The 27,998-nt window shown below is 35.8% G+C and overlaps 1 long non-coding RNA gene across 2 annotated transcripts in view; it reads left to right on the top strand.

Annotated features, from left to right (window-relative positions):
* LOC118764622 overlaps window positions 1–27,998 on the top strand; it is a 111,494-nt gene that overhangs the window by 82,523 nt on the left and 973 nt on the right. For both annotated transcript variants that reach the window (XR_005000435.1, XR_005000436.1), the window contains exon 4: window positions 27,977–27,998. This exon is cut by the window's right edge and continues 973 nt beyond it. This is a non-coding gene — a long non-coding RNA (uncharacterized LOC118764622). The remainder of the gene's footprint in view (window positions 1–27,976) is intronic.

Below are 27,998 nucleotides of genomic sequence, written 5' to 3' on the forward strand. Positions count from 1 at the left end.
ATGTATGTATGTATGTATGTATGTATGTATGTATGTATGCATGTATGTATGTATGCATGTATGTATGTATGTATGTATGTATGTATGTATGTATGTATGTATGTATGCATGCATGTATGTATGCATGTATGTATGTATGCATGTATGTATGTATGTATGTATGTATGTATGTGTGTGTGTGTGTGTATGTATGTATGTATGTATGTATGTATGTATGTATGTATATAGGACGTTTCAAAAGTCTTGTTAGCATTAATATAAACTGGCAGATAACACAGGTCAGTTGAACACAGTTAAGATTCGTAATGTTCGTGTCCTCCACACACCTCTTTAAGGATACAATTTTCAATGCTCATTCTTTACCTACCATAAAACCTATGCCAGACTTGAAGACGTCTAAGTTGTTTGTCCATTGAACGCTTGAAGCAATCATAATTTGATACGGGCAAAGATCGTCATCGATGAGATGAAAGGGAAAGAGGCACTGAGCATCTTGATGAAGAACCAACGCATCGTAGCCTTTGATTTGACGCATCTCTGGAATATTATTACGAAGGAAATCTGGAGTTAGCTTGAATAATTTGATTCACCGATCCAGATAATGAAAATTTGCATGTGAGAAGCAAGAACTGTTAACCGAGACCCTTCCGAACAGAAAACAAAGACAATGTTAGAGATACGGAAGACTATGAAGGTTTTCAGTATTCTGTTCTTTGCAAGGCTTATGAGGCAACATTTTGAAAGAAAATTCGAGAACTATAGACTTAAGAAGTTATTGTAGGCTGCAGGAGAGAGGAAACATTTTAAAGAGATGCAGGAGAGACACAGCGTAATATATTAGCTTGTTTCATATGAAATGTATTTGAAAGGTAACAATAAAATGTTTCAGAAGTGTTATTGAACTGATTTATTTAATCAAAGAATGATCCATGTTCATTTATGAAGTTTACGCAACGTTTCTCTATGTCATATATTCCATCTTTAAAACAATTCGTCTTTACTACTTCAATTACCTCTTCTCTATTTAAGAATGTTTTATTGCTCATGAAAAGTTCAAAATGCTTAAATAAGTCACAATCTCGCTCAGTTGATGTGGAACAAACCAATCTGTTTTCTTGACTTTTCCGATTTTTTACATGTGTCCAAAAACAGTTGAGCGAGATGTTTGGAGTTCTAATGAAAGTTTTCGAACCTTTGTTCTCAGATTTTGTTCAACCAAAGCATTTAATCCATAATGCCAATTAACTGATTTTGGCGTACCCCTTGGTTTATTTTCAAAGCTGTCATCTCCTGAGCGAGAGTTTTGGAACCATCTTTGAACAGTTCTGATGTCAACAAAACCATTACCAAAGGCCCGCTTGATACTCGGTGGAGCGCCTGCGGTAGAGTGACCCAGTTTGTACTCATACGAGAAAATCACTCAACATAGTTTGGTTGTTATCATTTTCATAAGGTCTGTGGGTACGAATTTTGTATACCAAAATTGTTGGGAAAGAAAAGCAGTCAAGATTAAGTGCAAGGTATACAAAATTGAATTTTTAAATGACTGAAATAACAAATAATTAAAAATGCGATATTTCACGTGAAACAACCTAATATAAAGAAGACAGCACTCAAGAACAAAGACGGGTTCACGGGACAAAAGGTAAATGGAAAAGATATGTGAAACCTTATACATAGTCTGGTCAGTGAAGGCTTTAAAGCGGATAAAATCCAGGAATAGATGACATAACAACGGAAATGTTGAACTCAGTTGAGATTCTATTCTCGAATTACTTCATTTCGGATACGCTCTCGAAATCATATTCCTAGGTCTTTCCATGGTCCTTTGCGTTGTAACCCATCGATGTTATTCACATTTCGTGGTAGCCTATAACTCCCGCACGTATAATAGTGATGGAAGGACGGTGCCATCGAAGAGATTTAACATGTAAGGTCTTGTCCAGCTTTGCTTTCAGCACGTAAAAGTAAACGCCTTCTATTTTCCCCCTTGCTCTCCTTGAGACTGTATCTCGGCACATATTCATTGTATACCCAAAATGGATGTGTTCCTTTACCCCATCGCTTCCCACTTCTACGTTTTTGCACCGCTTGTATTTTGTTTCATGCGGTTCATTTTATGATTTACTGCTAAGATATGAGTGTCCATTTCTTTCTGCATGGTTTACAAGTTATCTATGGTTTCGATGATGAGTACGGTGTCTACAAATCGGAAATGACATCACCTATCCAGTCAATGTCTTTGTCCAGTTAATTTCACCGATGACCATTTGTAAACATGCTGAGCGTTGGAGAGATGGTGTGTTTGTTTGATGCCGCTCTCAATGAGAATTCTCATGAGTGACGATAACAGAGCTATATCACAATGGTATATCCGAAGTTCGCATTCCCGAGCAGCTTGGCCCGTTGTGACTTGATTCTTTGTGTCTCCAGATATTTTCTCTGGAATTACACGCGCTCACACACACACACACGCACACATGCACGCACGCATGCACACACAAGCACACACACAAACAAACACACACACACACACACATTCACGCACACATGCACACACATACATACACACACAAACACATGCACGCACGCATGCACACACAAGCACACACACAAACAAACACACACACACACACACACATTCACGCACACATGCACACACATACATACACACACACACATGCACGCACGCACACACAAGCACACACACAAACAAACACACACACACACATACACACACACATGCACGCACGCATGCACACACACACAACAAACACACACACACACATACACATACACATGCACACACAAGCACACACACAAACAAACACACGCACACACATACACACACACATGCACGCACGCATGCACACACACAAACAAACACACATACACACATACACGCACACATGCACACAAAGCACACACACAAACAAACACACACACACACATACACACACACATGCACACACAAGCACACACAAACAACACACGCACACACATACACACACACATGCACGCACGCATGCACACACACAAACAAACACACATACACACATACACGCACACATGCACGCACGCATGCACACACAAGCACACACACAAACAACACACACACACACATACACATACACATGCACACAAGCACACACACAACAAACACACGCACACACATACACCACACATGCACGCACGCATGCACACACACAAACAAACACACATACACACATACACGCACACATGCACGCACGCATGCACACACAAGCACACACACAAACAAACACACACACACACATACACATACACATGCACACACAAGCACACACACAAACAAACACACGCACACACATACACACACACATGCACGCACGCATGCACACACACAAACAAACACACATACACACATACACGCACACATGCACGCACGCATGCACACACAAGCACACACACAAACAAACACACACACACACACATACACATACACATGCACACACAAGCACACACACAAACAAACACACGCACACACATATACACACACATGCACGCACGCATGCACACACACAAACAAACACACATACACACATACACGCACACATGCACGCACACATGCACGCACGCATGCACACACAAGCACACACACAAACAAACAAACACACACACACACACACACACACATTCACGCACACATGCACACACATACATACACACACACACACATGCACGCATGCACACACAAACACACACAAACACACAGGGTGCGAAAAGTTTTTGAGTACATATTAAGTAATAACCTGAATTAGTTCTATTTTAGTAAAAAACGATATTCATTTTAATAACAATGTGTGCTCATGTTCTCGATAAGCTCTCTTTTAAGATCTACGTATGATGAATCCACCTTCGGATTTGATGACTGTTTCAATGCGGGACCAGAATTCGTTGACATACCTGCCAAAAAATGATCCTTATTCATTTCGAACATCACATGGACAATGGCGGCTTTCAGTGAAGCAATGCTGTCTCCCTTTCAACGATGTTCCAAATATAGTAGTCCATGGTCTTTAAATCTGGTATATAATTGGCATCAGTTCTATCGAAACGTTGTATTTTAGTCTGTGCATGTATTTGTACCTGTGTGCCTGCATACGTATGACTGTGTGTGAATATACATGTATACTTTCTGGTAGATTCTTTACATATAGGCGTAGGAGTGGCTGTGTGGTAAGTAGCATGCTTACCAACCACATGGTCCCGGGTTCAGTCCCACTGCGTGGCACCTTGGGCAAGTGTCTTCTACTATAGCCTCGGGCCGACCAAAGCCTTGTGAGTGGATTTGGTAGATGGAAACTGAAAGAAGCCCGTCGAATATATGTATATATATATATATATATGTGTGTGTGTGTGTGTGTGTGTGTGTGTGTGTGTGTGTGTTTGACAACCGATGCTGGTGTGTTTACGTCCCCGTAACTTAGCGGTTTGGCAAAAAGACCGATAGAATAAGTACTAGGCTTCCAAAGAATAAGTCCTGGGGTAGATTTGCTCGACTAAAGGCGGTGCTCCAGCATGGCCACAGTCAAATGACTGAAACAAGTAAAAGAGTAAAAGAGAAAGAGTAAAGATATATATAGTTAACCAGAGACTAATGTCTTATACTCTATAAGTTTAGAGAAGGTAATTATGAATCTCTTCGGTGGTGCCTTTAACGTATGACATATATCTTTCAACAAATATTTTATTCGGGGAATTTAGTTATTTGTAACGAAACCGTCTGTCAAGACGCGTAAACACACATATACACACACGTACACGTGCGCCCATCATTAGCTGCGTGCCTTGCGCTAAATGTGAACTTTTTTTTTGTGTGCTAAGTAGTCACGAATAGAAACAGATAGCTTCGCCACTCGCTCATCATGTGAAACTGCCAATAAGTGTATGTGTGTGTGCGTGTGTGTGTGTGTGTGTGTGTGGTGTGTGTGTGTGTGTGTGTGTGTGAGAGAGAGAGAGAGAGAGAGACAGACAGACAGACAGACAGACAGATAGCTAGACAGACAGATAGATAGATAGATAGATAGATAGATAGATAGATAGATAGATAGATAATAGAGAAATAGATAGATAGATAGATAGATAGATAGATAGACAGACAGACAGACAGATAGATAGATAGATAGATAGATAGATAGATAGATAATAGAGAAATAGATAGATAGATAGATAGATAGATAGATAGACAGACAGACAGACAGATAGATAGATAGATAGATAGATAGATAGATAGATAGATAGATAGATAGATAGATAGATAGATAGACAAGCAAACAGACAGACACAACACCAACACATATAATCACGCTAAAATGTTATACTAAACTACTTTGCATACACTAGATACTTTTAGGCCAGTAGTTGATCATGTCACATTTAATAACAAGACATCAGTAAAAGGGAAAATGTCACCAGATTATTTACTTGATATTTTTCAGAAAATACATGTATCTATATTATAATTTCACCTCTTTGAATTGTATCCAGTAATGTCTACTGAACATATGCAATTGAGCTTTATATATATATAGGCGTCACTTGGATATATAATGAATATTACTGTACACTAGATATTTATTTATATGCCAATATGCTTTATGCCTTAGTGTTTACATTTACATTTGCCATGTTTTTATGAGTATAAACCCGATGAATGTTCATTAGCATATCGTTTTTAATGTCATGAAATATCAGAAATGACTACATTTCTAATTTTATGAACGAAACGTCATCTTATACATTTACTTTGCGTATTGAGATATTTTACTGAAATATTAAAGCAAGCTACACGGTGGATCGTTATAGGTATAATATTGTAGATATTGACGACCCAAGAGTAAAATAAAAGAGAAAGCTACATAATGGCATATTTTCACGTGTTTCCATTCCTACAAATTATAATAAAATAATTACTTCTAATTAAAGCTACTCTACGGCAAGTTGTGACGTTCAATTTGAGAATCGGGAATTTTTGCAGCTTCATTAAAAAAAAAGCCGTAAAGGAGTAGAAAATGCAGGTTGTGAGATGTTGATAATTAATTTAATTGACCCTGCCATGAGGAATCCTGCTTTTATTAGAATTAAATAAGTAAATTAACGAAGCAAACCATTGCCATTTCTCCCGCTACACTCAGTAGTAATAATAGTTTCAAATTTAGGCACAAAGCCAGCAGGTTCGGGGAAGGGGTTAAGTCGATTACATCGACCCCAGACTTCAACTCGGCGGTAATAATAACAATAATCCTTTCTATTATAGGCACAAAGGGAGGAGACTAGTCGATTACATCGACCCAGCGATACCTGGTATTTACTTCATCGACCTCCAAAGGATGAAGATGAAAGGCTAAGTTGACCAAGCGGAATTTGAGCTCAGGACGTAAAGACGGACGAAATAATAATAATAATAATAATAATGGTTTCAATTTTGGTACAAGGTCAGCAATTTTAATGGAGCCGGGGTAATCGATTATATTGACCTCAATATTCAACTGGTACTTATTTTAATCGACCCTGAAAGGATGAAAGGCAAAGACGGCCCTGGTAGCATTTGAACTCAGAACGCAAAGACGGACGAAATGCCGCTAAGCATTTTGCCCGGCGTGCTGACGATTCTGTCGTCTCGCCAGCTCAATAATAACAACAACAGCAACAACAACAATAATAATAATAACAATAATATTAATAATAATCCCTTCTGCTATAGGCTTCAAAATTTGGAGGATGAGGATAGTCAAGATCTATACTGTTTGGCTTCCACATTTAATTTCTTCAATTTTTTTGTACCAATTGATTTCATATTGGATGTGTTGATGTAGTTTTATATGGTAATCATTGACAGGAAATTCATTTTCGCCATAAATAGATAAATAAAGAGTTAATAGCTTTTAAAGTTTGCGAATTTTTGATAATTTTAACCAATCGAAAGCCAGTCACATAGCTTCCAGTTTCAATTGTTGCGGAGCCTCTTGCCCACGTGGTCATTTTTCTCTTATTAAATGCTTAAAACACAGGTGGTCATGATATGTGCTAAACATATTTGCTAAATAGGACTTAAATCGCACACCAATTTTTTCTTTCACAATCGTATGAATTCCTGTGTATAAAAAACAAATTTGCAAAAAATATTTCTGAAAATTCCAAAAAATAAATAAGTTATGAGGGATTATATAGCGTGCGTAAAGCAGAATCCCGCCAATTTGTTTGCAGTTGATAAAATATGCAGTCACGCACAAAAGAACAGCTCCCAAATCCTGTTTTCTGACTGGGTAAAAATGATCAAACTTTAAACCTTTGTAACTTTACAAAAAGAATTTTCCGGAAAAGGTGAATTAGCCCCTGAGATTCAGCGTGGAAAATTACATTAATACATCGAATTTTAAAATTTCCACAAAACTTTAAATTTCCACAGGTGCACCCAAACAGCAAAGATCTGCTAGTCGATTACATCGACCTCAGTACTCGACTGGTACATATTTTATCAGTTTCGGAAGGATGAAAGGTAAAGTCGACCTCAGCGGGATTTAAACTCATAATAATAATGATGATGATGATGATGATGATGATGACTATTTTTTGTGTAGGTAAAAAGACTTTTTGTAAGTGAAGAGGCTGTATTCGTATAGAATACCAAAGTATATTACTGGTAGTTATGTTATCGATTCAGGAGGAATGAAGACAAAATTAGTTACGATGTTCATTGAAGCCAACGAACTTTGAAGACAGTCAGTTTGTCTCTCACAATTGTAGTGCAACCAAACAGATGTACTTAGATTTAGAATAATTGTAACAAAACAACAAAAATAACAATGAAAAAAAATAGTAGAGGAAATGTATTTTTCACACTTATAATTCTTTTATAATTCAATATACATTCCCATTGTCACTATTGCTTCTTTTGGTAACCGACAAAATTTAAAATAATTTTTACCACGGTTAAATGTAGGAAAAGTAGTTGCTGGGACATAATTTAATTCTGTCCCATTTCCAGGCATCGTTTTAAAATATGAACAGTATTGCACTTCCATTAGGACACAATAGTGTCAAAGAAGATGTCAAACAGATAGGTGTGCAGTTCAATTACTTTTCATAGAAACCTTCAGCAGTCGGCTGTGTCCTGTCTCTCGCTTATACTTAGTGTTGTAGGCCTTGCTTCTTGCATCCCTCAGGCTCTCGTCATCCTAACTAAAGCGAGGGTTTACACGTGCGACCTACATTAGTTTCTATGAAATATCTTGCTCTCTGTTTCTTCTGCATCACTGCTTTGCGTTTGAACACGTTTCTCTCGATTCAGTAAATCTTTAGAAATTCGAAAACGATAATTATAGCAATGACAAACTTAGTGCTCCACTAAAACATCTATTTCTGGAACACCAGAAGTGCTTCAACAATCAACGTATCTTCTTCTTCTTCTTCTTCTTCTTCTTCTTCTTCTTCTTCTTCTTCTTCTTCTTCTTCTTCTTCTTCTTCTTCTTCTTCTTCTCCTCCTCCTCCTCCTCCTTCTTCTTCTCCTCCTCCTACACCTCCTTCTCCTTCTTCACCCCTTCCTCTTCCTCTTATTCATCCTTCTTTTACTGCTTCTACTGCTAGACAATAAAATTTAGGGAGCACGCTACTATTCGACTACTATTCAACTATTATCGTTAGTACGCATAATTCAGTAATTATAAACATAACTGGTCACAATAACATTAACGTGTTGACAACTTTCATTCTAATCAGTGTAATGCAAATCAGAAATGATTTTTCTGCCAAATAGAATTATCGTATCAAAATCAGAAAGAACTGTCAGAATATTGAGCCAATGATTAAGCTCCTGTGTGATCGCTTGACTTCTAGAAATAGTAGCTAAATGTATCCCAGATCACACGATGTCATCTCTAAGCAAGAAGAACGCATAACGACAAGGAGGCTATAACCTGAAAACCTAGAAATATTGTGCCTCTGATTTATCAGGTTTGATATGAGACTAAACAATTCCCACAGTATTCATAAAAATATAGAATTGATCCGCTACCATTAATTGAATATTTTCTCGAACATATTTGAACACAATACTACGAATTTATACTTGCATACCCAGTTTAATGGAAAAGAGTAAGACTTGATTCTAGCTCTAATTAAAATTAACATATTGGTGTTCATATTATAGTTGAGTTAATTGATTTAATTCTAACTGGCTTAAGCAGATATTTTTTATTCTTTTATTTTATAAGAACTAATTGTTACATATCGTGAGCTACATATCTCCTTGTTCTGCCAGCAAAATTGAACATGAGACTACTTTCATTTTTGCCATTATTCAGCATTTTTATTCTTTTATTTTGCTTCAATAAGCCACTTCAAAATACAATGATCTCAGAATTAAAATAAGCTAGATATGAAAATAAAAATGGTACCAATATATATCTACGTATAGTCAATCAATGGTAGCAGATCAAAACTATAATCAGTTATTTCTCACTTAATCCCATGTCAGCTCTGATCAAGCATATCCTCAAAATCTTTCTAGCAATGCTTTTCCTGTCAGCTGGTGGTTGGAAATAAGGTAATGGATGACTCGTCCGAGAAAATAATTTTCTTCCACTGCTCTAGGGACTAATTCTGTAAGTTTTTACTCCACTCTAAACGCTTTGTAACGTTTGTTTTTGAAAGTAGTAGTTTTCTGATTGCAGCCCTCCCGTGAAATCCGGCTTTGTGCAGCTCCTGGCGAACAGTTTTTGTGGAAACTGGGCTCTCGAGGTGGTTAGTAAGTTCTGCAGTAATTTTGGGAGCTGTACTTTTGTGATCCTTTCTAACAATTCGCGTAAGAGTCCGATGGTCCCAATCTGAAAATTTTGGTTTCTTTCTGGAATTTTGTTTCGACGAGGTTTTTCCCTCTTTCTTTACTTTTGAGACAGTACTTCTTGATACATCAAACATTTCGGCAGTTTTCGTTACGCTAGCGCCTGCCATACGAGCACCAACAATTTGACCTCTTTGAAAGTCCGATAGATCTGTCATTTTAATGAATTTTAATAACCTTTGTTCTGATGATATCTGAAAAGAAACAGCAATTTTAGCGCAAAATATTAAGCAACACTAATAATAAATAAAAAAAAGCATAAAAATAAACAAGCTTTTGACGGTTTTATAGATATTTCAAAATTATGATGCTAGGTGTTTCCATTATTTTGTCCAACCTCGGTATATATATAATTACATTCTTAGCTTGCAAGAATGACCGTGGCACACCTTTATATTCCTTAACACAAATTGGTTTCAAATTTTGGCACAAGACCAGTAAGTCGATTACATCGAGCCCAACTGATACTTATTTTATCGATCTCGAAAGGTTGAAAGGCAAAGTCATCTTCGGCGAAAATGTCATAGAGACTTATTGTCAGCTGAATAACTAAACTGGCTACTAAAAGATCGCATATAATTCGATAGTACTTTAGCCTGTCTATGAATGGTATGTGAGGCATTATTATTGTTGATTCAACATAAAATAATCAAAAACAAATAGCTTCAATATATTACAAATACATCATTGCATTATAAAACTAATAAATATTGTAATCCTTGTATTTGAATATATTTTTACAGGTGAATTTTAACTATAGGTTTGTATATGTAAAGGCGGCTAGCTGGCAGAAACGTTAGCACGCCGGGCGAAATTCGTAGCCGTATTTCGTCTGTCGTTACGTTCTGAGTTCAAATTCCGCCGAGGTCGACTTTGCTTTTCATCCTTTCGGGGTCGATAAATTAAGTACCAGTTACGCACTGGGGTCGATATAATCGACTTAATCCGTTTGTCTGTCCTTGGTTGTCCTCTCTGTGTTTAGCCCCTTGTGGGTAGTAAAGAAATATATAGGTTTGTATATGTGATCAGAACCAAACCGATAAATTCCATTCCCGAAAATGATCTTCTAGGGATAAATCGCAACAAAAATGCACAGCTTATGGAGGCGGGAAATCCGTTATGTGTATTAGTGTGTGTATGTGTGCTCGCGCGCGACTGTGTCTGTGATTTGCTGTGTCGGCGTGTGTATGTATATAATGTATATAATAATATACTCGTTTGGATGCACAAAGAGGAGAAAAGATTTTATTGTTTGTTCGAAGCTGAGGATTCACTTTGTTACTCAGAGTTTCTTGACAAATGCGATGTTTGAAAGTGTTTTAGTATTGACAAAATCTGCAGCAATGTAATTATAAAAATTATTCGTAACGGAGAAATATAATTTGTAAAAGAAAACAAAAGCTTGACAGAATACCTCGTGATGTCCATAATTAATAATATGTATTTAATATTTAGAGTCAATTTTGCATCTCAGTTACATATTCTTTGATCGCAGTTAATTTCTTCTAATTAGACCGAGATTCTGAAGTCGATTAAATCACAACTGTATTTTATCGATTTCAGAAGAATTAAAACATCAAGTTGATTCAGTGGGTTTTTCAGTTCAATATTGAAGCTGCCAAACTTAATGTTATAAAATATTTCCTTTGCTCTTAGTCATTTTAATATTTAACCATATTAAGGCGGCGAGCTGACAGAATTGTTAGCACGCTGGACAAAATGCTCAGCGAAATTTCGTCTGTCTTTACGTTCTGAGTCGACTTTGCTTTCATTTTTTCAGGATCGATAAAATAAGTACCTATTTCTTTATTACCCACAAGGGGCTAAACACAGTGAGGACAAACAAGGACAGACATAGGTATTAAGTCGATTACATCGACCCCAGTGCGTAACTGGTACTTAATTTATCGACCCCGAAAGGATGAAAGGCAAAGTCGACCTCGGCGGAATTTGAACTCACAACGTAACGCAGACGAAATACCTATTTCTTTATTACCCACAAGGGGCTAAACATAGAGGGGACAAACAAGGACAGACATAGGTATTAAGTCGATTACATCGACCCCAGTGCGTAGCTGGTACTTAATTTATCGACCCCGAAAGGATGAAAGGCAAAGTCAACCTCGGCGGAATTTGAACTCACAACGTAACGACAGACGAAATACCGCTAAGCATTTTGCCCGGCGCGCTAACGATTCTGCCAGCTCACCGCACCATCGATTTACCCACTCTCCTGGAACCACTGGCCTTGTACTAAAATTTGAAATCAATATTTAATCATATTACGGCGGTGAGCTGGCAAAATTGTTTACGCGCCGGGAAAAATACTTACCGGCATTTCTTTCAACTTTAAACCAAATGCAGCCGTGGTCAATAAAATAATTCAGGGCCAATAAAATAATTAATAGTTGAGCACAGGGGTCGATGTAACAGACTTACCCTTTCCCCGAAACTGCCGGCCTAGACCCAAAATTTGAAACCAATATTTAACCATATTCACCTTTTTGCACCCCTGTACATTGCTCATGGAAAAACTATGTCATTTGAGACAGTTAACCACCACGTGAAATTTCAGAACTATACAGTTTATAATTAATGTTAAGTCTTTAGCAACTGTTATAGTGGGGATCCGACCCTGTCACTGAGTGTAAATATGCCATAATAGGATTTAAAGATTAAGAACGTAAACTTACTGCCACATTGTCACAAATTACAGTGTGTTGGAAAATTTACGGTTTTATTTTTTAAATGCACGTCAATCAAAATTCTGCTTGAAGCAATGACATTACTATTATGATATGAGCCCAATGTGAAACCTCAATGTGAAACCTCAATGTGAAACCGCAATGTGAAACCTCAATATCTTCATATCTGTTGTTAAAATCATATTGTTTTATGTTTTAGTTTTCTCTGCAGGTTTTGAGCGTTGCCGGTTTTAGTTACTGACATCCCGATCATGCAACAGTTACCTTGCAAATATATACAGCAATCCCTCGACTATCGCGGGTGTTATGTTTCAAAAACCCCGCGATTGGTGAACCGCGATATGGCGAGGGATTACTGTATATATTTGTGTGTCTGTGTGTATGTATTTACATATATGTATAAATGTTTGCATATATATATGATTATGCATGTGTGTGTGTGTATGTATGTATGTATATATATATATATATGTGTGTGTATGTGTGTGTGAACACACACGCACGCACGCTCACGCACACACACACGCACGCACACACACACACACACACACTTAATTTTTCTGCGAAGTCCTTGATTATATTTAAAACTGTGACACAGTTAAGTCGTATATAAATTCATGGAAACACATGGCTTATTGCAATTTGCTTCATTTAACGAAAAGCGATTAAAGATTCTTCATAAATGTGTCAAATCTAAGACCCAACACCGCCTCTGGCAAAACAATGTGCCCGTTACATTCCCAACAAGCGTCTCAACGAGATAAAAAAAAAATATGATGAATCTAATTATGGCCAACATCAGTGTTAAGGCTGCCATACTTAATTAAGAAGAAAAATGAAGCAGAAAAGGAATCAGTGGGTCTTTTATTTTTATCTATTTATCTATTTATTTATTTATTATTACTTATTACATCTTCGAAATATATTGATATTTGATATGGATGGATGGAAGCACTCCGTCGGTTACGACGACGAGGGTTCCGGTTGATCCGATCAACGGAACAGCCTGCTCGTGAAATTAACGTGTGAGTGGCTGAGCACTCCACAGACACGTGTACCCTTAACGTAGTTCTCGGGGATATTCAGCGTGACACAGAGAGTGACAAGGCCGGCCCTTTGAAATACAGGTACAACAGAAACAGGAAGTAAGAGTGAGAGAAAGTTGTGGTGAAAGAGTACAGCAGGGATCACCACCATCCCCTGCCGGGACCTCGTGGAGCTTTTAGGTGTTTTCGCTCAATAAACACTCACAACGTCCGGTCTGGGAATCGAAACCGCGATCCTACGACCGCGAGTCCGCTGCCCTAACCACTGGGCCATTGCGCCTCCTACTTTACAGATATATCGGTATACACAGATTAGTTGTCAGAATTATTGATTTTGCGTACGGAAACATACAACAGAGTAAAATCATGAGTTAGAATATAAAGGTTTAGAAGCCAAAAGTATGTTGTCTCACTGTGAAATTTAGCCCACTCGGCCTTTTGGGGGGTAGGTAGATTTGAGAATCGAACTTATTGGTTTCACTGTTTTTAACAGCTCACCAGAACATTCTTATTTCCCTCGAGATGCTGAAATAAAGTATCAGAAGATTACTTATTAAAATACAAACAGAATCGTTTCAGATTGAAAGTCCGACAATAATTACTGGAGTACCATTGTTGCGTGGATTATGAATACAAAAATATTCAGCTATTTATCTTATTATTTTATCATCACCCCCGACGTCATACTGGAACGCAAGTATCACATCAGAAAACAACCCATATTGCAAATGAGAGATTTAACAAAAGATTTAGGAATTGCTATATACAAAGACAGAAGTTTAGTCTGTGTGATGACACAAGAGTAATTACTTCACAGACTGAAAATAAATTTCTGAATAAATCCGAATTAATGCAACAATATCATCACACAATATTGTTTTAGCTAAATGATGAAATAATGTGAAAAGCGAAAGCAGTGGTTGTGCTGAGATGGAAGAGATACAAAAAACTCCAGAGATGGATCGGTAAATAAAAACAAATAAAGGGGGAGGAGAGAGAAAGAAGGAGAGAGACAAAGACATTGAGAGGGGTGTTGTAAATAATGGGAAAGGAGAATGCCTTGGTTATGCTGAGATGAAAGAGAGAAAATAAAGTGTTATTGAAAGATGTAGATTGGATCGATTGACAGGGAAATAAAGGATAGTGTATAAGAGAGACAAAAAGAGAGATATAACCAACAGTCTGTTAGTAAGGGACGCAAGCAGTCAGGTGAGTTGATGAAATGAAACATAAGAAGGAAATAAAGCAAAAGTTAAAGTAAAAAGTATAATTTCTGAAAGGAAACAGTGATAAACCCAGTAATGTTTGACAATTACTACGTTAGTCTTTTTATAATGAGACTATAGTTTTAGCAGATAGTTAACTAGAAAAAATTACTCCACAGTGACACACAAACATATCCATATGCATGCCACAACATATGAGAGGTAAGAAATGAAGTCTTTTAAAAAATTTACAGGAAAAGACAAAGATTAAATCTTGATATCAATGAATATATAGTTTGATTAAAATTAGAAACGACCATAATTACCATATCAAAAATATTTCTGTAGAAACAGTATTTCGAGAGAAGAATCAATAAAGAGAGGAGAGTGGGGAGACAATACTGTTGGTGGTGGTAGTGGGGCCAAAAATAGTTCCTACCTCTTCTAGTTGGTGAAGATGGCGGAGGAAATCGCATGCAAGCCTCCACTGCTCGTTAAAGTGATCAATAGTAGTAGTAACGAGGGTTACGTTTGGTACAAATTCTTTCTTACCCAACAACAACATTAGCAAGCTACCCTAACCGACAATACTACCAACAGTACTAACACTAACACCCTATGGTAGTACTAATGGCAACGGAATACTACTATCAACAAGAATGGTAGCGCATTCAGCAACACGCCTCCAACTGCTCCGACCATTGCCACAAATAATAGTGGCAGCAACTACAATACCACAATTACTCAATCTACTGTTGCCACTTTCAACACCAACATAAACAAGAGCAAGTGGAGAACAACAACAATAGAAATCAACACCAACGAAGTTGGAGACTAGTACGAGTTGGGCCTTACAAAAATCCAGCAGAAGCAGGAGAAATGAGTTTAGGACCCCACGACGGACTATCACTTGTTTACCTGAAGAATTCGTGGAAAATAGGTTCAAGGTGATTATGTTCTTTCTGATATTAAATTGAAGCTTAATATGCACACCTCTTTCCCTCTGGAAATAAAGGTTGAAAAGGTTTTGACCCATGTGTAACAAGAAGTCTTTTATACTGGTTAATGCCAGGGTTTCGGTACCATAAGTTGATCCATACAATATACATGAGGTGACAAAAGGTGAGAACCAGCTCGATGATATTAAAAAAAGCATCGACTTACAGCTGATCATGAATTTCGTGAAAATGTTTTCAGAGGTCATGAGAACACGAGAAACTCACACAAAATATTGGACAGAGGACCAAGTAGAACAGGTAACACCATAGGATTATAAAATCGCCTCTGAACCATGCTATATCAAGAGTTCAGTGTTGATGATAGTGAGAGTCCCAGATGATAGTGAAGTGCTACAAGTGTGATGGCAAAACTCAGTGACCGCGGAGATAAAAGGTGTCAGTAAAATGGCTCACTGTAATATTTCTAGCAAGTTGTCTTGTGGAGATTAGTAAAACTGACAATTCAGAGGGGGTAGGAGAAGCGATCACTCAAGCCTGATGACCATAAGGATCATGGTTTCAATGGGAAGACCACTGTCATCCACCAGTTCCCTGTCTTGTTCATAAGTAAAAGTTGATGGAGGTACTGTAAGACCAAAAATCGGTAAAAGCTGCATTGGTAAGAGAGGAAATAGAAGGGCGCCACAAGTTGATGAAAATACCATCAATAACTTATTTACGGATAAATAATACAGCAAAGAAATACCCCCACGCGATGCGGAAATATTCTGTGGAGTATTTGTTTTGCTCTTAGTTACTCCGGGAACCAAAGGAAAAAATAGCTCCAAGTGCATATATTTTTTTAGATATAGTTTTTGTAAAGCTTGTTCTTGAGCAAAAAGAATTATTCCTTCTGGCTCCATCTTTAAAATAAACCATGTTTTAACCATTTCCAAGGTTCTTCATCAGCTTCATCTGATGTTTGCGAGAAAAACTCTCTGTAATAGACTTTCACTTTCCAGTTGATGATCTTTTTTTCTTTTAGATCACATATTATACTCCTGAGAGTCTCATCATTGTCACTGATCACTGTCTCACTCAGTGCAGCCTGCAATACTCTTTCATTACTATTCCTCACACATAGGCATGCAAGAATTTGCTCTCCTTCATAACATCATCTTCTTTTCTAACCAATCTTCTTCCACCTTCATTTCTAGGTAAGTAAAGTCACGCCACGTCATTTCTAGTACGAAAGCACTCGTGCACAATCATCATTTTCCCATTTTTTTTTTGTCTACGTTGATCAATTATTTCTTTCGCAACTCCTGCGCAATAGCGAACCAAACCTGCAGTTCATGAGTTGATGCCTTTAGAGGCATTCAGCGTGGATCTACATAGCTTTTTCACTCTTTTGGTATATTCAGAAAAAATTTTTCTCCTCCATCTTGGTGCTCATCATATCAGGTGTTATAGCTAGGGTGTTGTAGTTTTGGTTTTGCACAGGGTATTGTTCTAGAGAAAGTCTGTCAAAACATAAGAAAGAAGTTTGTTTTAAAAGTAATTTGATTATATGATAATAGTGTAAAAGTTGTTTGCTGTTATGTACATTTAAAAGTACATTTGACAATGTTTACAAATTAAAATGTTCTTGGGATTACATAGACAATATTTTTCGGAGGATATGAGCAGTTCCTATGTGAGCATTATTTTTTGAATTTCTTCCATGTTTGGATTTCCTTATCATTCCTAGGACATCTATGACAACAGGTATTGTTTTAGTCTTGAGGCATAATGTAGAAACATTATGCCAATTTCTGTTTCAAGATTTTTATATTTGCCCATTTTTTGGCAGGTCTTGACAGATACATTTATATCGATGAGGCGGGCATGATTTTTGTCTGAAATCCTTCAATACAATCTCTGGCTTATTGCATCTATCTTTCTGTCAGTTTGAACAGTAAAGTTCCAAAGGGGTGAGATGTGATCAGCTTTTATCATGTGGCAGGTCCAAGTTTTTGCAAATTACTCAGTGAATATACTCTATCATGCCTGTTGAGATACTCTGTAGGCGCAAAATGGCTGCACATGGAGAAGACATGATCGATAATTTAATTTTATTGTTTACATACACGACGTTTTGGGCTACTGCCGTTCTTTAAGATGTTGCCTGGTAGCTTCTTGTTGGTAGACATTGATCCTGGGCTGCTATGATAAACCCGTCTGTCTTTGATTTAATGTCAAAAGACAATAACCATTATTATTATCGCTTTACTTCTCAGAACGTTCGGTCTTGTTTGCTCTGGTAGATTCTGTGAGAGCGGACAGCAGCCTGCTGTCAGAGGTCTCGTAGGATCTCTTTCCGCACATTATGAGCTTTGATACTTGATCGTTAATTATTGTGGGAGACAGTCAACATCCAAATACCAATTTCAAAATCTTAGTTGTCCCCAACAGAGCAGTTTTTTTCTTTGCAATATTTCTTGAACTTGGTTGTTAGTGCTCCGAGTGCCCCTACAACTATTGGAATGACTATCATTATTATTATTATTAATTATTATTATTATTATTGTTGTTGTTGTTATTATTATTATTAATATTAATATTATTATTATTATTATTATTATTATTATTGCCTTTGCACAATTTCTAACGCTGGAGATGTACTACGGTGTCAGTTGTTCACTACGGGTGAACTAAGGTAACACCTGTTATTTTTTGAACACCTTCCGGAGTATTCGAGCGGTTCCAAGCAGTGCTGTTTTCTGCAAGTGCTCCACACTTATTGCAGCCCCTATTTGTTCCACGTATTTCTCAAGATTTTTGCTCACTGTTCCCAGGGCTCCAACAATTATTGGTACTACTACTACCTTTTACATCGACTACAACTGCTTAACTTCCCAAGCTAACCTGTTATATCCTTCGACTTTTCTTTCTTCCTTATCGCATACCTTGTTGTCTGCTGGGCATGCTATATCTATGATTCAGCATAGTTTGTTTTCTTTCTCAATTAAAACTATGTCTGGCATCTTACTCTCTATCTCATGGTCACACTGAATCATAAAATCCCATAGGATTTTTACAATTTTATTTTCGATGATGCCTTCGGGTTTGTGGTCGTACCAATTTTTTTCTCTGTCAAGTCCACACTTGTTGCAAAGTGACTAATGGACAAGCCTTGCTATATTGTCGTGGTGTCTCTTATATTCCTTAGTCCCTACCTCAAAACCCAGGCCTTGTGCCTATAGCCGAAAGGATTGAGCATCGGAATAATACTATGCGACATTTTTTCGGGTTCTTTAAATTCTGATTTCAAATCCTGCCGTGATCATCTCTGCCTTTTATCCTTTCAGGGTCAATAAAATAAGGTACCTGTCTAAGTACTTGGGTCAATGGCGTCAATAAAATCACTCATCTAAAATTTGCTGGTCTTATACTTAAATCAAAACCATTATAATTATTATAATTATTCAGCTGTTATCATATCTATAAAAGGGAGGATGTGTGTGTGTGTGTGTACGCGATTGTAATTTATGCACGTCCACAAATTAGCACGCATGTCACTCCAATTTTAGGAGGACATTTGTCAACACCCTATCTGGGTTTTGTCAACTTATTTTTTTCCCCGAGGCACCCGTGGATAGCGTAAATATCTATTTTCAGACATAGCTTTTAGCCACAAAAATATCAGCCTTAGTTATTTTGATGGCGTCTAACAAAAAAAATAAGATAAAGAAAAGTGGAAGAAGGAGGCAGAGAGTTTCACGGGAAAGACAAAGTGAGCGAGGGAGAGAGAGAGAGAGAGAGAGAGAGAGAGAGAGAGAGAGAGAGAGAGAGAGAGAGAGTAAGTTATGAAGTTCATAAAAAATATAATGTATAATGTTTTGTTTTTTGCTTTTGAAAGACACTATATTTTATAATCATAGTAGATATACTTTCTCACACAACAATTACAATATTTTTTATTTTAAATCATTTATTTATTTTAAATCGTTCATCTTTCTCCCTCTCTCACACACATTACTTTGAGTGCGAAAGAGTTTTGTTTTTATTTTACGCCGAATACAGAAGTGTTTTGTTGACAATCCATTTATTTAACAACAAAGAAACAAAGAGGTGAATAACAATTTGTCAGTGAATTACACAATATAAATGGGAACAATTTGCGAGGCTTCCACCACACCCCACTCCATTTCACGGACCATAAAAAGGGTTTTGTAGCATATTACGATGCCAGAGTAGTTGATTCCACGCAAAAAAAAACCCCGATTTTTTTTCAAAGTGAAAATTGTGCGAGTGTTAATCTTACAAATTTAACAACATTTTTTCCATTCATTTCTGTTTATGAACATGTATGCGTGCACAAAACATGCAATAGGTGTACCTACGTACGTGTGTGTATGTGTGTTCGTGTCTGTTGCCCATATATATTTATATTATATTATATAAGTCAGGACGCCATGATAGATCGTTAGCTCCTACACGCATTTTTTTCTCTCCTTGTTTTTTTCTGTGTATCTTTCTGTCGAAGAGCGTAGGCTCGAAACGTAAAAGATTTTTTCTATTTCTATTCCTGAGCGCTATACTAATACATTTGTTTGTTAGTGCTCCACCTACCTTCGTCTTTTGTTTATTTTCGTAAACTTTCCCTTTATAATATATATATATATATATATATAATATATATAATATATATCTAAAATATATAATATATATATATATATATATATATATATATATATATATATATATATATATATAACGGGAAGCTTTATGAAAATAGACAAAAGACGAAGGCAGGTGGAAAACAAACGAACAATTGTATTAGTATGGCGCTCAGGAAATATAAATAAAACAAGTCTTTAACGTTTCGAGCCTACGCTCTTCAACAGAAAGATACACAGAGAGAAAAAAAACACAGAAAGAAGGAGAGATACATATATATATATTATATATATATATATATATATATATATATATATATATATATATATATATATTATGTATATATATATATATATGTATATATATATATGTATATATATATATATGTATATATATATATATGTATATATATATATATATGTATATATATATATATTATATATATAATATATATATATATATATATATATATATATATATATGTATATATATATATATATATAACTAATTTCAACGGATTTCGCCCAATTTGACGTCTATATTACTTAGTTTGGTTTGAAATAAAGAACTTGGTTAGCTTAATAATCGCAACTTAATCCCGGGCAAGGCCGGGTTATACTGCTAGTTTATAATAAATTTTGGATATTGACTGTTCCTATCACATGTAAGTATACTGTTACTGTTGTTACGAAAATGTAAACAACCTATGCATGTAAAATGTCTTGAATTGATTTTACCGTCACTAGCAGTAGTAACTACAGCAGTAGTAGCAGTCGCTTGGCTCTAATGATGCTTTCTGCTCACTTCTCATTAAGTATTCGATATGTCGTCTGGTAAAATATCTCTTTCTTTCATCTACACTTTCATTTTGATTCTCTCTGTCCACGTTGTACATCCTCTCGTCTGTCATCTTTCCCTTCACACGCGCTCAACTCTTACACGCATTCATACACCAATTCTTCTGTGAAAACCTGGCATACAAAGATATATCGCCGTGTTTGTATATACACAACACGCAGTTTCCCTCTCAGCTTCTCCTCTATTCTCCCGCTTACACGCGCATTTCCGATCTTTCTCAAACTCATTAAGTCTTTTTTTCTCTCCACAACACACACACACATACATATATAAACACATAAACATTCATTCCATTCCATTCATACTCAATAATATTTTACATATTGTCACTGTTCATTTCATGAATTTTCCCACACTATTACTCCCTACTCTTTCCAGCTGGAATAACAGTGTTCCCTAACAACCCTCTCTTAATTGCAATATGTAGTTCGTTTATGTGAGATCCCTCATGGCAACGCCTTTCAAACCTGTACCTTTAATTCTTTAGTTACTTCTCTTTCCATTCTCTATTAACTACCAATCGGCCTGTTGACTGACGATAGTGGAAGCCCGGCTTCGGAGGTAATGAGTACCCAGTTCATAAAATCGGCTCTCCCATTACGAATTTGATGTCAGTATTTTTATCTACGCACCAGACAGACGTGAACATATACATCATAGAGACCTTCAACAAGCCCCTGTTAATCTTTCTTTCACTAAACACATTCTAACCATCAATGTCTATTTGTTAGATTTGACCTTCCATTAGTTCAGTGCTCCATCCTGTCCGTTTCTAACAAGAGAGGCGTGGTTACTCATTATGTAGCTTGCCTACTCCGGTTCGAGCGAATCCAGAATGTTCAGGGAGGGGGCTCGTCATGATGAATTCACAACCACTGCTTTGCCGCCAGAACAAACTGTCCCTTTATCTGCTTACACAAAACAGCTGACAAAAGACTGAAAAGAAATATAAATAAATAAAATAAAAAGAGAGGGGTAAAGAAGGGAAGAGATGGATAGAAAGAGGAAGAGAGATTTGACTGGAGAGGCAGTGATTTTAATGAGAAAAAGGAAAAAGATATGAAAGGAACGAATATGAAAGGAAAATGGAAGCACAGAATTATGAAAAAAAAAAAAATGGATAAAAATAAAGTGAAAAATAACACACGTTAAGAAAAAGTGAAGAAAGTAAATCTCAACTCAAATTGAACTGGGAATTTTTGTGATATTTAGAGTGACTTCAATCATTTCATTAATTTCCATTACCGCTTCATTTGATCCTTAAATTTTTAAAATTTTACTGCGGTCTTTCTAACATCATTGAGGCAAAACCGTTTTTTTTTATTATCAAGGTCTTACAAAAACTTGAAAGGTTGGTTAAAATTTGGGCAATCTATAACAGTAAAAAAGTGTCTGATTAAATAAAAGTGTAGATGTGTGTGTAGAGCTTGGCTCGTACTTAAGTAGTGACCGCTGAAGAAATCCAATTATGTAAGCATCTGCATTTATGAGAGTAGGAATAATCCAATGGCTAAGAAGTTCATTTCACAATTAGGTGGTGTCGGGTCGTTCGAATTCGTGGTACAAGATCCTTCTTGAGTCAACCCATGCCCTATAACACTTGTTAATTTGTTAATAGAAACGGCCGATCTGTACCTGTTCTTGGTAGATAAACAATCTTTTGCTCATTTTAATGCCACCAACTACGTCACTTTTGCCTTTAACGAGGTACAAGCTGTTAGAAACATTCGTACAATTTTATAAGCTGGGCATACCTCCATATCTTGTTGCACTGTTTCCTGCTGCAGTAACTAGAAGAGTCGTGGTTTTTACCGTTGCTCTTCCGCTTCAGACTAAATCAATGAGAAATATATATGTGTATGTGCTTTTGTACGCTCATATATGTTTATTTTAATGTGCATGTTAATTTTTTTTTCAGTGTCTCACGATTACATTATATTATATATTGCAGAATACCTCCTTTTGAATTTACTTTCGCACCGTTTTCTTTCGACTCCCTTATTTGATAGAACAAAGGCGAACTCAGGTTTCGCAGACAACTGTACTATCTGGGCATGAAACTTAAAAATGCTATATTTACTAAATGATACCTATGTTTCACTGGAATGACTAGTTTTTAGCTGACCTAACCAACAAGCGAACAGTGCACACACACACACTTACATTACATACGTACATAATAACAAACATGCGCGCACACACGTGTGTGTGTGTATGTGTGAGTGTGCGTATATATATATATATATATATATATTATATATATATATATATATATATATATATATATAATATATATATATACACGAATAAGCACATAAATGCAAAACAAGGTGGAAAAATAGTACCCCAAATACCGAAGGTAGTATAATATGCTTTTTGATTAAAACTGCGAAGACATCGCAAAAACTGTTACTCAGAGTTTCACGTTCCCGTTTGTCGGGTAGTTGTGATCACAACTGCCCGACGCACCGGAACTGAAGATCTGAGTAGCACTTTTTGTAATGTTTTTGCAGCTTTAATAAAAAAAAAGTATATATATATATATATAAACCATGGCGACTGAAGAAGGGGAATTTTCCTTGTGTTATTTGTCCTGTACTCTATTTTTTCGTTGTTTAAGAAAAAATCCAGTTCCTTGGTTTTGTGTTTATGTTTTCGTCTCTCATTGTGTTCGACGTTTTTTTTTTGGTGTCCTGTACCCATATATGTAGATGTAGGTACGTACATATATGTATGTATATATGCATATGTTTTATTTATTAATTTGTTATTACACGACAGAACGCACGCATCCATTTCTAAGTAAGTTTGTTCTATATATATATATAGTACCTCATTTCTTCTAATATATAATACCTGTACATCATCTCCAAACCTTCCAATATATATATATATATATATATATATATATAATATATATATACTCACTCATTTGGCATCGTTGGGACCTGTCGAGTGTTCCAGTTTAATGAGTTTTCCAGCTCACGGATAGTTCGAAAGAAACAAATGGGCCCAAAAGTTAACCATCGCATCAACCTTTGAAATTTCCAGTAAGTTGAGTCAGGTCAGTTAAAGGAAAAGGAAGCATCAAATGAAAAGCGTTTGAAATGTTAATAAAGTTAAAATAACAGTGCCAGTATAATAATAAACTATAAACGTTCATTATTTTTTGTTCAGTTATAAAACTGCGTTCTAGAATTTTTGTCATTTCACCGGTCAACTGAATTAACCTTTCATTAGAGGTTCTTTTTGCAAGATCTTCCTTATTTCCATCACAGCTTTCATCTTTCTCCTGACTTACAGCTTACATCCTCACAATTTCCGAGTCAGTATGGATCTACATGGATCTATTATTTAACATTATCTTCCTCCTCTGCGCAAGATCATTTGCAGCAGAATTAGCCAGGCACGAAACAAAGTAGTTCATATATAATCTGGGTTTCTTTTGAAACCCTAAACCGTGTAAAGTAATTTGCAGTATCTTCAACAGGTGCAGACTTAGTACCAGATTGCGTACACCTAATACAAGGCCTGGTTGTGTGAAATTGGAATTTATAGCTGTCGCTCATAATGAGTATATACCGCCGTGTTGCACTCTGATACAAAAAGATAAAACTGTTTAATATTTTAAAACATTTCAGCAAGTGTTCCCGTATAAAACCATTCATAAAATCTGATAACTCCAACGAAGATAATGTGCTAGCATCATGCAATATCTATTCATTGCCGTAAATGAAAAACCAATATTATTCGATAGGTGCAAGTTGTAGTACAATGTTTTTTATAAGATTATGTTTTTACCAATAACATTTTTTTCTTATTGTTTTGAAAAATAAATCATTCTGGTATTGTGTTATTGATGAATTCCATTTTGGTAATTCATTAAAAATTAACTTAAAAGAGGAGACAACTTTCTAATGTATGTGATGGTGCACCAGCGATGATAGGTAGGTAGAGAAAGTTTTCAGTTTTACTGAAAAAAGAAGTTTCAATGTACTTATAAAACATTGTGTTTTAACTAGCAACATATTGTTGGTAAAAACCTCAAAGAAGAACTTCATGAAAGTTTGAAGATATACGCCAGAATTACAAATACCATTAAAGCAAAGCCTCTTAATTCTCGACTCTTTACAAATTTATATTTAAAAAAAAAACCCCACCTATTTAAAGATTTTCTTCATATAGAAGTTAGGTGGTTAGGAAGTGTCTTACAAAGGCTCTTAGAGATACCTAATGCATCAGTGGAGATTTTAGGGATTACAGTCTTTGCACTTGCTAATAAGTTAAAGCTAAGTAAAAGAAAATCATGTTTTGCACCTGACATACTTATATGGTAAATTTAATGAAATGCAAAAGAAGTTACAGTTATTGGAGACTAGGACTGCTATTTTAAGTTTCCAGGTTGAACTTAGTTTATACAAATGTACTTTGGGCAGGCGCATCTTCAGTATTTTGTAAATTTGTCCTCTATAGAGCAATGAGAAAAATGTGTTTTTGATGAATGGCTGATCTATACAAACCAGATTTAAAATTTTGCAACAAGATTTAAAATTCGATTTAAAGTATTCTAAATAGAAATTTCTGAATGAATCATTTCCCCATTTGCAGTAAACTTTAACGGAAAGTGTAAATTTTGACATATTTCTAAAATAAGAATTTGTTTCAAGTTCTTTCCATTTTCAAGTGAAATCTATATTCACATTTAATGAAATTGGATATTACTGGATGAATGAAAAATCTGTTACAAACAACCCTAAGACTTATGTAGCTGTTGCGCCCATTTTAGTGATGTTTTCAAGTTCGTATATTGGGGGAATCTGGTTTTGGTCAAACGCATTATTTGATATGAAAGAAGCACAGAACGTGGTGAATTATGTCTCAAATTCGAAAACCTTCAATCTAATAAATCTAACATCTAAAACACTCACACAAACGCACACACCTACACACACTCATACACACGCATATATATATATATATATATATATATATATATATCAGAAATATTAAATTTCTAAATATCTCATAGAGATATGTACGGTGGTGGGGCGATAGAATGGTTGTATACTGTCAATCTAACGTGACAGTAGGGGATTAAACCACCGCTGTTTAGCCCTAGGAAGCATCAACGCTTCCTGATGGCTTCGACACATTTTTTTTGGACACAGGAAAAAGAATGTGTCGAAGCCATCAGGAACGCCGATGCTTCCTAGGGCTAAACAGCGGTGGTGTAATCCCCTACTGTCACGTTCATGTTAGATTGACAGTATACAACCATTCTATATATATATATATATTATATATATATATATATATATATATAGTTCTTAATTTAATTGTACTGAAAAAATGTTCATTAGCAGTAAATGTACTTATTTCTATAATTACGTAATAAAAAATTCATTATTATTTGATTAAAAAAAATTTAAGTGGTGTTTATTCAAATAATATATATAACCTAAAGTTTCAGTCATAGCTCTATTGCAAGGAAGAATCATCTTCCCAGAAGCCAATATCTAGATTTTTTGGGTAAGCGTTTTGAGATGGAACAAAGTATACCATGTAATCTGATTTTATTTCTCGTTTCTAGTATAGAATCCTTAAATCCCTCGTCAATCATGAAGTCCTCGATACTCGTCGAATCCACTTTGATCTATTTAAACCTCATCATTTCGTGGCGCTAGAAAATTTCGTTACGAAAGGAAGAAATATTTTAGCAAAGAGAATTCGCAGCTATGTAAATGCGCGTTTGTATGTGTACGCATGTGTGCATGTGTACGAATGTGCGCGTACTTGTATGCATGCGTGCGCGCGTGAATGGGGATATGCACGAGTATGTATATATATATTATATATATATATATGCATTGTCTGGGAGATTTTTCTTATAGCTAAGAATTTTTGGCTGCTATTTCTAAAAGTTCGGTGTGTGGTAAAGTAAATTATTTTACTGAACCCTAATTATATAACGTAATGTTTTAAATATACCGTAAATGGTCTTTTTACATACTGAACACTACTTGGTAAAATTAATTAATAATTAATTAGTTTTACCCTTTTATTATGTATATATATATATATATATATATATTATATATATATATATATATATTGAAATGGATAAATGAATTATCTTGTTACAGATTATTCAAATTATAACCGATACCTGGGTAGCAAAAATCACAACAGAAAAATCACGGTTGAGGTTACGACCATGGGGTATCGCAACCGTGCCTTAGTGCGGATAATTGAAGTTTTATATATTTAGTGAGGGAAGAAATGGAGCTGAACGAAGATTTTACAAAATTCCTTTTTATTATTTTCTACATATGTTTCAAAGGCTGCAAATTCCCTAAAGGAATTTTGTAAAATCTTCGTTCAGCTCCATTTCTTCCCTCACTAAATATATATATATATATATATAAATTACCTCATGGTGCGATATGAACATTTAACGTGGTACTATAGTCAGTGTTTCGACTGCTATTTCGGCATGTTGGTGTCTTTTAGACACCCTCATTTTTAATTATATATATATATATATATATATATATATATATATATAATATATATACACATGCATATATACACATACATACACACACATATACACGTGCATACATACATACACGTTTTACTTATTGGTCCTTATCTTTCTGTTTTCTTTTGTATTTTCCAGACGATACAAGCGCATAAAACCT

The sequence above is a fragment of the Octopus sinensis genome, linkage group LG8, assembly GCF_006345805.1.
Source record: "Octopus sinensis linkage group LG8, ASM634580v1, whole genome shotgun sequence".
Taxonomy (NCBI): domain Eukaryota; kingdom Metazoa; phylum Mollusca; class Cephalopoda; order Octopoda; family Octopodidae; genus Octopus; species Octopus sinensis.